This window comes from Vulpes vulpes, chromosome 12, assembly GCF_048418805.1.
Source record: "Vulpes vulpes isolate BD-2025 chromosome 12, VulVul3, whole genome shotgun sequence".
In the NCBI taxonomy this organism is placed as follows: Eukaryota; Metazoa; Chordata; class Mammalia; order Carnivora; family Canidae; genus Vulpes; species Vulpes vulpes.
The window spans coordinates 17166761-17179530 of NC_132791.1; the positions used below are offsets into that span (position 1 = coordinate 17166761).

The window sequence follows — 12770 nt, forward strand, 5'->3', positions numbered from 1 at the left end:
GGACACTGCTGGGGGAAGAAGCTTATTGCAACACTTCAGAAATTCCTTCCCTGGGGACAAATCCAGCCCCAGTTTGAAAGTGGGTTCACCAAGATCTCCTACTAGCAATCATTCAGTTAACTTACTCCCTTTGTTCCATTTCCCTATTCACTCACTACTCAACCTTGTGATCATAGTTTTTCTTTCTTCCCACGGAAGTGTGCTCATTGGGAGAGAATGTACTGGCATGTTAACTTGAGTATCATAGTCTCTGTAGCAGGTGTATTTTTTTTTTTTTTATAAATCCAAACATTAACACTAGGTCTTTATGCACTAGCCCCCTTGAGCTGGTTAATCTAAACCTGCCTAAGATAACCTTTCAGTATTCAGGGGATAAGAGGGAGACTCTGCAGACACTTTAGTGAAGTTATCAAGGTAATGGTGCAAATTACCAGCATTCCCCCCCCAAAGAACTCTGTGTCATTGAGCACAGTTTTCTTTCAGAAACATCAACACAGTTGCCACTCATCTCAAGAATCTACTGGGGTGGGGAGGAGGGGGACAGCCCGGGTGGCTCAGTGGTTTGGCGCTGCCTTTAGCCCGGGACATGATCCTGGAGACCCGGGATAGAGTCCCGCATTGGGCTCCCTACGTGGAGCCTGCTTCTCCCTCTGCCTGAGTCTCTGTGTCTCTCATGAATAAATAAATGGAATCTTAAAAAAAAAAAAAAAAAAAAAAGAATCTACTGAGGGGGGTGGCTGAGTGGTTCAGTCAGTTAAGCATCTGCTTTTGGCTCAGGTCATGATTCCAGGGTCCTGATTCCAGGGTCCTTCGATGAAGCCCTACATCAGGCCTCCTCCTCAGCTGGGAGTCTGCTTCTCCCTCTTCCCCTGCCTGCATGCCCCCCCTCCTCTGCTTGTGCTCTCTCTCTCTGTCAAATAAATAAATAAAATCTTTAAAAAAAAGAAAAAGAAAAAAAAGGAACCCACTGAGGTATTGTGAAGTAATTATTGAGGGCTTTTCTCTCCTAGGAAAAAGAAAAGATTGACATTTGTTCATTTACAGAATCAAATTAACAGCAACATAAATAGTTGTGTTCTGCTGTTATAAAATAGCTTTCTAGGGGCAGCCCGGGTGGCTCAGTGGTTTAGCGCCACCTTCAGCCCAGGGCCTGATCCTGGAGACCAGGAGACCAGGGATTGAGTCCCACGTCGGGCTCCCTGCATGGAGCCTGCTTCTCCCTCTGCCTGTGTCTCTTCCTCTCTCTCTGTGTCTCTTATTAATAAATAAATAAAACCTTAAAAAATAAAAATAAAATACCTTTCTATCTTGCAGATAGAATGATCTTTAATGATGAAAAGGAAAGCATTATCTCTAAAATAGTTTTAAGAATTAGATGAAGACAGAACTGATGAAATATTCAAACTCCTAAATTAAGTTTATTTCTTTGTGGGTTATTAAAAAAAACAAAATATCGGTTATTTGGGAAGTAAGTTTTTGAAAACCATTGAAGTATTTTGAAATGAAGAGATGAGAAATACCTAAATAAAACTATTTTTGCAATTGCTATATAGAAAATTTTTTTAATTATTGTAAATATTCCTAAAGTTAATATAAAAACCTAAGTCTTCTATAATAAATGGTATTCTGTGTTAGAACCTACACTAGCTTTGTTCTTTGGAGAAAAAGTAAATTTGCTAAAATTATTTGGAAATGCAATGCTAATTTCAGGTAAAATGAAAGAGGTAATGGTGTTAACTAATATTTAAAATTAATGCTTTCTTTGTGTCTCAGAAATTTGGTCTTTCCAACAGTCCTTATTTACAGATGAAACACCAAGGGCCTAGAGAGTTTAATTAAACTGCCCAGAGTCACAATACCCAATGGAGGTGGAGCAGGGATTCCCACCCAGACAGCTTAACTCCAGAGCTTGCTCTCTCCATCACTACAGTATGTCGCAGAACAAGTGATACTTACATTAAAATGTAGTCATTTGAACCGATGTTTCAGTAGTGTTACAGAAGAAAATTCAAGGGGCACCTGGGCGGCTCAGTTGGTTGAACATCTGCTAAGACTGGGTTGTGATCTCCAGGTCTTGGGATCCAGCCCCACCTAGGTCTCCTTGCTCAGCGGGGAGTCTGCTTCACCTTCTCCCTCTGCCTGCCACTCCCCCTGCTAGTGCTCTCTCTCTCTCTGTCAAATAAATAAATAAAACCTTTAAAAAAAAAAAAAAGAAGAAGAGAATTCTAGGTAAAGGATTGTTGACTGAGCTGTTAAATACCCCTAAAACAATCCTTTACCTAGAATTTCCTAGAATTCTAGGTAAGGGATTATTGACTGAACTGTTAAATACAGCTAAAATTTAATTTTAGTTAAATACTGACCTGTTGGGGGCCAGGGAACTCTGACCAGTACTACACGCCTTTGCTCAGCTGTGGCATCTTGGCTGTCTCAGTTGATGGTCAGGAATTAAGCTATCACCTACCTGTGTCGCTCACAATGGAAGAAATGGAGAAAACAGATATCCAGCTACAGAGACCTATAAAGACCGAGTGGAACCCCCAGTGTGTCCTGTTCACCTATTTCCAAGGACATATCGGCAGCGTAGTGGACGAACACTTCCCCAGAGCTCTGAGCAATGTCAGGAGCCCTCAGGGATTGAGCCCCTTGAGCCAGGACGCAGATGTGATCCTGAGGAATGATAGTGACATGCCTCCAAACCAGTGGTGTTTCTCGTCTCAGTGGACAAAGCCAGAGCCAGAGCCAGAGCTAGAGCCAGAAGCATCTTTTGCATATGGTGCCACCAACTGCAACTTGAATGGGCCTAGTCTCATGACTATGGATCAGTACCCAGCGTCCCTGGTGGGGAGCCCCCCTGTTGAGTCTGACGAGCCATGGCATTACCCCAGCTCTTCAGAGCCTGGCTACCCTAAGGCCTACTCCAGGGGGCACATAGTCCCCGAGCCCCAACCCAGTGGGAACTATGAGCCCTTCCTAAGTCTCCTCCAGCAAGATCGACACCTAGCCCATCCTCAGGAGTCTGCAGTGTGGGAGGATTGCAACTCTACCCAGATAGTGGGAAGCACAGGATTGCTCTGCAGCTTGCCTCCCAGCTCAGCCCACTATAAGAAAATATATTTCCCCTCAGATGGTGGACCTGCCAGTGCCAACCTTGCAAGTGAAAAAAGCCAGTCTCCAGAGAGAAGAGATGTGTTCTTTTATTGAACCTCAGTACGAAGAAGAGAATTTTTTTTCCATACCTGCTCATGATTTTCTACTGTGAATCTAGAGGGCCTAGAGACTGCACTGCCTTTTTCTCTTTCCGTCACTAAAGAGCATTGCGCCAGGAGCAAGTTGATGTTCTCCCTAAAATTCTACACATTTCTTCCCTGGCACCTGTGACCTATGGCAAGAATTTTTCAAACATCAGTGACTCCTCAGCATATGAAATGGTTAAAAGAGCAGTTCAGTGATGGGAACTTTTAGAGGGCCCCCTGCTTGCTTATCTTACCTTCCCTGTACCTGCTGCCTCCCTACTTAGAAATCAGTCTCCTTATCCCCTACCAGCAGAGTCTTTCAGACCGAGACTGACCGTGTGGTGTCCTATGGGCTTGTTCTAGTTTGCCAACTGAATGGACAACATACCAGCAATGGCCTGAAGCTTTCTAGCCTGAGCCCAGACTGTGGCAGGCTGCACTCCTGCCTCCACCAAAGGCAAAATGAGAACAGGGGTGGGTAAGACCCACTGAGGAAGTTGAGGCTGGGCATTTTCTGCCAGCATCCTCAGAGTCTGGAAAGAAGCAGAAAAGGTTCGGAAGGGCTCTCATGAATGAAGTACTTTCGCTGGGAATGTTTGATTCTTCAGTTCTGAAAAGGGGATTCCAAATAGAGTTGCTGAGAAACCTGAGAGCTGACTTATTGGAAGTTAGGGAACAGACTGCCCTGTCTCGAGCTGGGCCTAGACAGTTCTGTGCCAAGAGCATCTTTTAGCTGTGGATCCAACTGCTTTCTGCCCTCCCTCTGAGGATGAGGACTCTGGCATCTGACCCCCCCGCAGGTGTTTATCTGGACCTTGGTGACACGTTACTGGCTTCTACAAACCATGAAGCCTGTCCCTTAGCTCTTCCACTGTTAGTGACATCTGGGAGCCATTAGCTCTCTTTTTGGCACAGAGCCATTGGGGCCACCCAAATAGGTACCCACAGCATCTTAGACAAATTGGAGGTGAAAGACAAGGCTTAGTCCAAGACGTGGCAGCAGGACCTCCCTACAGATTGTTCCAGATAAAATGACAAATTTCTTTGAACTCCCTCATGTCTCTAATCTAGTAGATAGCCTTGCAGTCAGCGTGAGCTTGGCAGGTAACCTGTGACAACCTCAGAATCTCCTGCTGGCAGTGTTGGCTGTCCACACAGCACCCCCTACTTGCTCCTGTGTAATAGCTCGGAGGGTTAATAAACAATAAAACTACTTTTCTGGGAAAAAAAAATACTGACCTGTTAAATACAGCTGTTAAATACAGCTAAAATTTTATGTTCTGTGGTCTTTAGGAACTTGAATACTGGGACACCTGAGTGGCTCAGCGGTTGAGCGCCTGCCTTTGGCTCAGGGCGTGATCCCAGAATCCAGGAGTGGAGTCTCTGCATCGGGCTCTCTGCATGGAGTCTGCTTCTCCTCCCTCTGCCTATGTCTCTGTCTTTCGTGAATAAATAAATAAAATCTTTAAGGACACCTGGGTGGCTCAGCGGTTAAGGTTAAGTGTCTGCCTTTGGCCCAGGGCGTGATCCTAGAGTTCCGGGATTGAGTCCCACATCAGGCTTTCTGCATGGAGCCTGCTTCTCTCTGCCTATATCTCTGTCCCTCTCTCTCTCTGTCTTTCATGAAGAGATAAATAAAATCTTAAAAAAAAAAAAAAAAAAAAAAAGGATCTTGAATACTCTCTGACATTCCTTAATGACTATTGGTAAATCAGTTCAATTCTTTAATATTTTAAAAATATTTTTTAGGGGATCCCTGGGTGGCGCAGTGGTTTAGCGCCTGCCTTTGCCCCAGGGCGCGATCGATCCTGGAGACCCGGGATCGAGTTCCACGTCGGGCTCCTGGTGCATGGAGCCTGCTTCTCCCTCTGCCTGTGTCTCTGCCTCTCTCTCTCTCTCTCTGTGTGACTATAATAAATAAATAAAAATTTAAAAAAAGTATATCAAGTTTAAAAATATATATATTTTTTAGATAAGTTTGACTTTAGAAATCCCAAAAGCTTTTGCGTACCTGTACTTATTTTCCCCTTCACAGCTAGATTTTTGCCAGAGCACTGGGAAATTCTCTTCTAAATATGTATCCCACAAAATATTAATTCCATGGAATGTCAAAACTTTTCATCAAATAAGTTTGAGAAATGCTAGGGTGAATGAAAATAAAATATATTCCTTTATTTAAAATTTCCTAGAGCCTTTTTTTCCCCCTTTAGATTTTATTTATTTATTCATGAGAGACACAGAGAGAGGCAGAAATTCAGCAAAGGGAGAAGCAGGCTCCCTGCAGAGAGCCTGACATGGACTTGATCTCGACCCAGGATCATGACGTGAGCTGAAGGCAGATGCTCAACCCCAGAGCCACCCAGGTGTCCCTAAAATTTCCCAGAGCCTTAAAATTGACAGTATACACTTTATAGGAGAGGGATGAACTCTGCAGAATTTCCTAACTTTATTTAAGCCATGTGACTTTTCCTTCTTCAAATGAGCATTTTGGGGTTTAGTGTTCCCCCAGAAGCTGATTAAGAGCTGGGCTACATCAATTTTTCAGGTCTATCTATAAGGTTCTTTTTGGTAGATGAGTAGTAGTTAGAGTGCATGAGGACTAAGTCTTCCTCCTCAGCCTTGCTACTAGGTTACCAGGAAAGCAAGTCTGGGACAAAGTCATGAGACATTTCCCAAACAAAAATATATTAATAAAGTATAAAACAATTAATACAATCTATGTTAAATCCAGGTCTCTGCCCTTTTAAAAGCTCTGAATAAATAAATAAATAAATAAATAAATAAATAAATAAATACATATATACATACATACATACATACATGCAAGCGGAAAGATTTGCTCAAGACAGAACTAACAACACAGGTAGATTTAAGAGAAAAGATTTGCTCAAGACAGAACTAACAACACAGGCAGATTTAAGAGAAAAGATTTGCTCAAGACAGAACTAACAACACAGGTAGATTTAAGAGAAAAGATTTGCTCAAGACAGAACTAACAACACAGGTAGGTTTAAGTTTAACCTGTGGTCAGTGTCAGGCAATCAGACCTGCTGAATCAGTTTGTACTTTTAATCCAACTCCAGGTCATTGTCATGCACACCAAAATCTGAGCATCACTGGCATCAAGAAGGTAGTATAACTCTTCTGGAAATGGCTTCAGAATTTTTTTTTTCTTGGTCTACTTCTGGAGGTTTTGTCTCTGAAGAGCTCCTTGTACTAAAAGAGAATACTATTAAAGGGAAGATCTTTAGAAATTTGAAGGATTACTTATTGGTAATTGCCATAATTGTCCCTTCCTCATCCCTGGCATCAGGAGTGGTAGCCATGAGATTTAATACCTGATATGGCAATGGATACTCACCAATCCGAACTGATGCCTCCCAGCTTGCAGGCTCCGGGAAATGGCACCTTTCGTGCTATACACATTGGCCCACAAATGACTATTTCCATGGCTGGCATACAGATGACTGCATGGAAATAGATGTAGGATGTCCCTTTTCTTCTTCTTCTTTTTTTAAAATTTTATTTATTTATTCATGAGAGACACACAGAGAGAGAGGCAGAGACACAGGCAGAGGGAGAAGCAGGCTCCATGCAGGGAGCCCAATGCGGGACTCGATTCTGGGTCTCCAGGATCATGCCCTGGGATGAAAGTGGCGCTAAACCACTGAGCCACCCCAGGCTGCCCTCTTCCTCTTCTTTATAAAGATGAGTAAAGATCTCCTTGACAACAGCAACCAAACCCTTAAATCCCCCATTAATAAACTCTTTGCAAGGCCTTTGTGGAGAAGTTATAAAGCCTTCCTGAGGACAGCAAAGACATCACTAGATACTCTAAATTCACGAATGGAGAGAACTTTCATGTTCTGTGGTCTTTATTAGACTTACTGTGTACTGTCGATTGGTTGGGTAGAGACAGTGGTGTGCTTGAGCCAGCTCTTATTGGCTCTGGAAAGCCCCACTGTTAGCATCTCTGCCCAACTTTTCATCTGGTGATGCACTGTGTCAAGCACTGTTGCTTGAAACTGATCATCATGGGAGTATTTACATGGTAGTAAATGCTACAAATCAGCCTCCCTCCCAGAGGTGGGTGTTAAGTATTTAACAGCACCCCCTTGGAGAGTGATTGTTATTTTTTTCTCACCACCACTACTTTCTTTAACTCTCTCATATAATATAAATATATATATTTTATCATTTTTACCGATTTTATGTGTACAGTTCAGGGACATTAAGCGTATTCACATTGTTGTCCAACTGTCATCACTATCCATCTCCAGAACTTTTCCATCATTCCAAACTGAAACTCTGTACCCACTAAACAGTAACTTCTGGTAACCACTGTTCTACTTTCTGTTTCTATGACTTTACTTCTCTCTAAGAGTAGAACCATGCTGAATTTTTCGTCTTGGGTCTGACTTCTTTTCACTTAGCGTAACGTTTTTCAGGTTCGTTCATGTTGTAGCATGTATCAGAATTTCATTTCTTTTTTTTTTAAAGATTTTATTTATTTATTAATTTATTCATGAGAGACACAGAGAGAGAGGCAGAGACATAGGCAGAGGGAGAGGCAGGGTCCCTGCAGGGAGGCCGATGCAGGACTCAATCCCAGACCCCAGGATCATGCCCTGAGTGGAAGGCAGACTCTCAACCACTGAGCCACCCACGTGCCCTCATTTCTTTTAAGATTTTATTCTCTTATTTGAGAGAAAGAGAGAGCACACGACCGCACAAATTGCGGGGGGGGGGGGGGGGCGGCGGGAGGCAGAGGCAGAGTGAGAAGCAGACTCCTCACTGAGCAAGGAGCCCCAATGTGGGCTTGATCCCAGGACCCCGAGATCATAATCTGAGCCTAAGGCAGATGCTTAACCGACTGAACCACCCAGGTGCCACAGAATTCATTCCCTTTTAAGGCCAAATAATATTTCATTGTGTGTATGTACCAAATCTAATTTATCCATTCATATGTTGATGGAAATTTGGGATGTTTCTACTGATACAAATTTATTGAGGCATAATTTATATGTAAGAAAATTATACAGGGCTCCCGGCTGGCTTAGTCGGCAGAGCATGTGACTCTTGATCTTGGGATTGTGGGTTTGAGTCCCATGTTGGGTGTAGAGATTACTTAAAAATATAATCTTAAAAAAATTGCACCTTTTTAGGTGTACAGTTTGTTACACTCTGAAAAATGTATATACCCATGCAACCACTGCCACAACAAAGATGCATAATGAAACGCCCCATCAATCAGGGTAGTTTCCTCCTTTGCCTTTGTAGTCAACATGCCTCAAATCCCTTGTCTCAAGCAAGTAGTGACCTGCATTCTATCAATATAGATTAGGTTTACCCAATCTAGAACTTCACAGAAATACAATCATACAGTACTGTATTCATTTTTGGCTTTTTCTTTTCACCCAGAGTATTGTTTTCAAAGGTTCATTTTGTTGGTTTATGTATCAGTGATTCATGCTTTTTCATTGCTGAGCAGCATTCCATTGTCAAAAACGGAAAATTCTGAGATTTTACCCTACTTGCAAGATAACAAGTAAGACTGCCACAGGGTCATGGTAGAAGATATAAGATTTCTGGGTCAGAGATAAAGGTCTTTTTTACTCATGGCACAGCAGGAAGCATAAACTTCATGCTTGTGCCAGTTTCCAAGTGCCCCCCATCCCAAGTCCCAGGGAAGTGATTCAGATGGGCCTCAGTGGATACTACACACACAGTAATCTTGAGTCATAGTGAACCCCAGACTTAGGAAACTCTGATCTTTTAATAGAGGCTGCAGGGAACCTTGCCCAACTTATGACCAGGAGGGAGACATTATCTTCATTTTACTGGGCAGCAAACAAACTTGCCCTCTGCTCCAGATAGAGAAACTATATCTTCCAAGGTATCTGCTATACAAGAACTCTGGAGAAGATTGGAGCAAAGCTGTTAGTGCCTCTGTTCACAAGACATGCAGAAACACAAGAGACCCATGGAGAATCCTTTTCCAATATCTATTGTATGATACATTTATTTATTTACTCTCCTATTGGGGAACATGTGAATTGTTTGCACTTTGGGCTATTATGAATACTGTGGACATGAACATTCTTGTAAAAACTTTTTGGATATACATGCTTTCGTTTCTTTTGTGTCATTGCTAGGTCATATGATAAGTATATATTTAATATTTATTTTTTTATTGTTTATTTTTTAAAGATTTTATTTATTTATTGGGAGGAGGGGCATCTGGGTGGCTCAGCAGTTGAACATCTGCCTTTGGCTCAGGTCATGATCCTGGGGTCCTGGGATTGAGTCCCACATCAGGCTCCCCACAAGGAGCCTGCTACTCCCTCTGCCTATGTTTCTGCCTCTCTCTCTGTGTCTCTCATGAGTAAATAAATAAAAAAATCTTTTTTTTTTTAAGTTGTTTATTTCAGAGGGAGAGACAGTGAGCACAAGCAGAGGGGAACAGCAGAAGGAGAGGGAGAAGCAGACTTCCCAGGGAAGGAGAAGGGATCTCAATCTCAGGACCCAGGGATCATGACCTCAGTCAAAGGCAGACACTTAACCAACTGAGCCATCCAGGAGCCCTATATTTATCGTTATTTTAAAAACTGGGGGGCCTGGCTGGCTCATTCAGTAGAACATGCGACTCTTGATCTCAGGGCTGTGGTCTTGATCCCCACATTGGGTGTTGAGATTACTTAAAAATTAAGTCCTTAAAATTACCCGTTTTCAAAAAAAGTGACATTTTTTACTCATTTTATTTTATTATTTTTTAAAGATTTAATTTATTTATTCATGAGAGACACACAGAGAGAGGCAGAGACACAGGCAGAGGGAGAAGCAGGCTCCATGCAGGGAGCCTGATGCAGGACTTGATCCTGGAACCTGGGATCATGCCCTGAGCCAAAGGCAGATGTTCACCTGCTGAGCCACCCAGGCATCCCTTTTTACTCATTTTATATACACTAATGTTTACTAGTCTCAGAGATTCCTCCTCCTTACCACAAATGTTAACACTTTATCATACTTTCTTTATTATTGTATCTCTCTCTCTTTCTATTCACTATCACCCCCAACTGAATTCTTAAATTGCAGACATGATACCACTTTACTCCTAAATATTTTAGCGTTTCATAAAAACAGACTTTTCTTATATATAACTGCAGTTCAGTTATTAAAATCAGGAAATTAACATTGATACAATACTATTATTCAACTAATAGATCTTAGTCAGGATTCACTAACTTTGTCCATAAGACCCTTTGTAGCAAAAGAAAGTCTGAGAGATGCCTGGAAGGCTCAGTCAGTAGAGCATGTGACTCTAGATCTTGGGGTCATGAGTTCAAGATACACTTTGGATGTAGATTACTTAAGAAAAGAAAAGAAAAGAAAAGAAAAGAAAAGAAAAGAAAAGAAAAGAAAAGAAAAGAAGATCTGGAATTATGTATTATATTCAGTTATAATGGCTCTTTAGTTTCTTTTTTATTTATTTATTTATTTTTATTTTTTGGCTCTTTAGTTTCTTAGCAGAGTGATCTGCCTTAGTTTTCATTTTGTATTAGGGGAAAACAGCCCTGTGATGCTAATCTCCTCACCCACTTTTAGGCATTATGATTTCCATTTTAGTCTTTATTTTCAATAAATTAATGAATTATACAAGGTAATATATTCACATGGTTCAAAATTTAAAAGGCATATAGTATTCATAGGGGAAAAAGAAATCTCCTTTTACCCATTTCCTAGCCTCTGAATACCCTTCCCTAAAAGCAATGTTTCTAGTCTTACGTGTTTCTCTCCAGAGATATTTTATGCAGATAGAGGCAAAAATGAAAAACATTATCTTTTACTCCCAGCCAACAGAACAAATGGTTAAGCTTCCTTTTTTTTTTTTTTTTTTAAGATTTATTTATTCAGGGATCCCTGGGTGGCGTAGGGGTTTAGCACCTGCCTTTGGCCCAAGGCGCGATCCTGGAGACCCGGGATCGAATCCCATGTTGGGCTCCCAGTGCATGGAGCCTGCTTCTCCCTCTGCCTGTGTCTCTGCCTCCCTCTCTCTCTCTCTCTCTGTCATGAATAAATAAATAAAATCTTAAAAAAAAAAAAAGATTTATTTATTCATTCATGGGAGACACAGAGAGAGGCAGAGGCACAGGCAGAGGGAGAAGCGGGCTCCATGCAGGGAGCCCCATGTGGGACAGGATCCTGGTCCCTGGGATCACCCTGAGCAGAAGGCAGATGCTCAACTGCTGAACCATTCAGGCATCCCAGGGTTAAGCTTCCTTATGGAGGTAGTAAAATTCTCATAAGGAAGAGTCTCCTAGTGCTTTTGATCTCTAGGTGTTTCCTGAATCTATTGATATCCACACCAATACTAAAAAGAAAAAAAAAATCTAATCTCCATTATTTGAGTTGATTTTACGCCTCAAAATCTTCCTTCCAACCCTATGTGATTTCAGAACTGATGTCTATTTTCAATCTAACCACTCCTCACTGCCAGCTTCCATTCCATTTACTCTAGGGACTTTTCTACTGAAAAGAAAGAAATGTAGTGACTCCCAAAGCAGGAATTTATGACCATTCCCCTAATTGGGTGTGTATGTATACCCTCCCTACCCCCAATCTGCTCCCTATTGTTTGCCCAACACTTAAGGGGGAGGAAGTAGTTGTGTTTCAAAGCAATTAGATAATCTGGCATTGACTAGAGAAGAATATTGCAAATCAGTTTTCCTCTTTCATATTAAATTGACTTTATTTAGATTAAAAAATTATTTACTACTTGCCTCTTTACTTTTTTGTCTTCCCCAGTAGAAAAGAGCAGACACTGGGTCCCCAAGACCTATCACAGAAGCCTGTCACAATTTAGGGCTTTGTAAGTGTGTATTACACACTTACAAAGAATAAACAACTTTATCTACTGAGATCCAGAAAAATCTGCATTTCTCCTCTTGAACTTGAGTTACTTGGGAAAAAGATTCTAGGAGTGAACTAAATGAGGATCATACCTAATTTCTAGAGGAAGACCTTGTTTAAGGTTCTGAATTAGGAGCCTTTGGGGTTAGTGTCAGTGATTTGGGAAAGATTTGTCTTATATCCTGAGAAAGGCAAAGTTTCACAGGAAATGGCAGTGTAGGCCCAGATTATTCTTTTCATTTGATCATGGACATGACTGCTTTATTTTTCAAATCCAATTCATGATGTATAACCTGAAAAATAAATTAACCCTGGTATGTAAATTTGTTTATATCAAAATTTACAGTATCATAATAATTATATGTAGCTACTTATAGGTTATTTATTACAAGGTATGCAAAAAAAATTGGTCCAGGACTCGCTCCTTATTCCCTTGTGAATCTACTTGCCTTTTTTTTTTTTTTTTTTTTACTATGAATCTACAGTACTAGACTTTTTTTTTTTTTTTAAGATTTATTTATGTATTTGAGAGATAGTGTGGGGGATAGGGGCAGAGGAAAAGGGAGAGAGAATCCCAAACAGACTCCCTGGTAAGCACAGAGCCCAATGCAGGCTCCATCTCAC

General features: G+C 41.4%; 1 pseudogene; it reads left to right on the top strand.

Moving 5' to 3' along the window:
- The first annotated feature begins 2478 nt into the window (after positions 1 to 2478).
- On the top strand, positions 2479 to 3204 carry LOC112930790 (transcription cofactor vestigial-like protein 1 pseudogene; annotated as a pseudogene).
- Positions 3205 to 12770: the final 9566 nt, after the last annotated feature.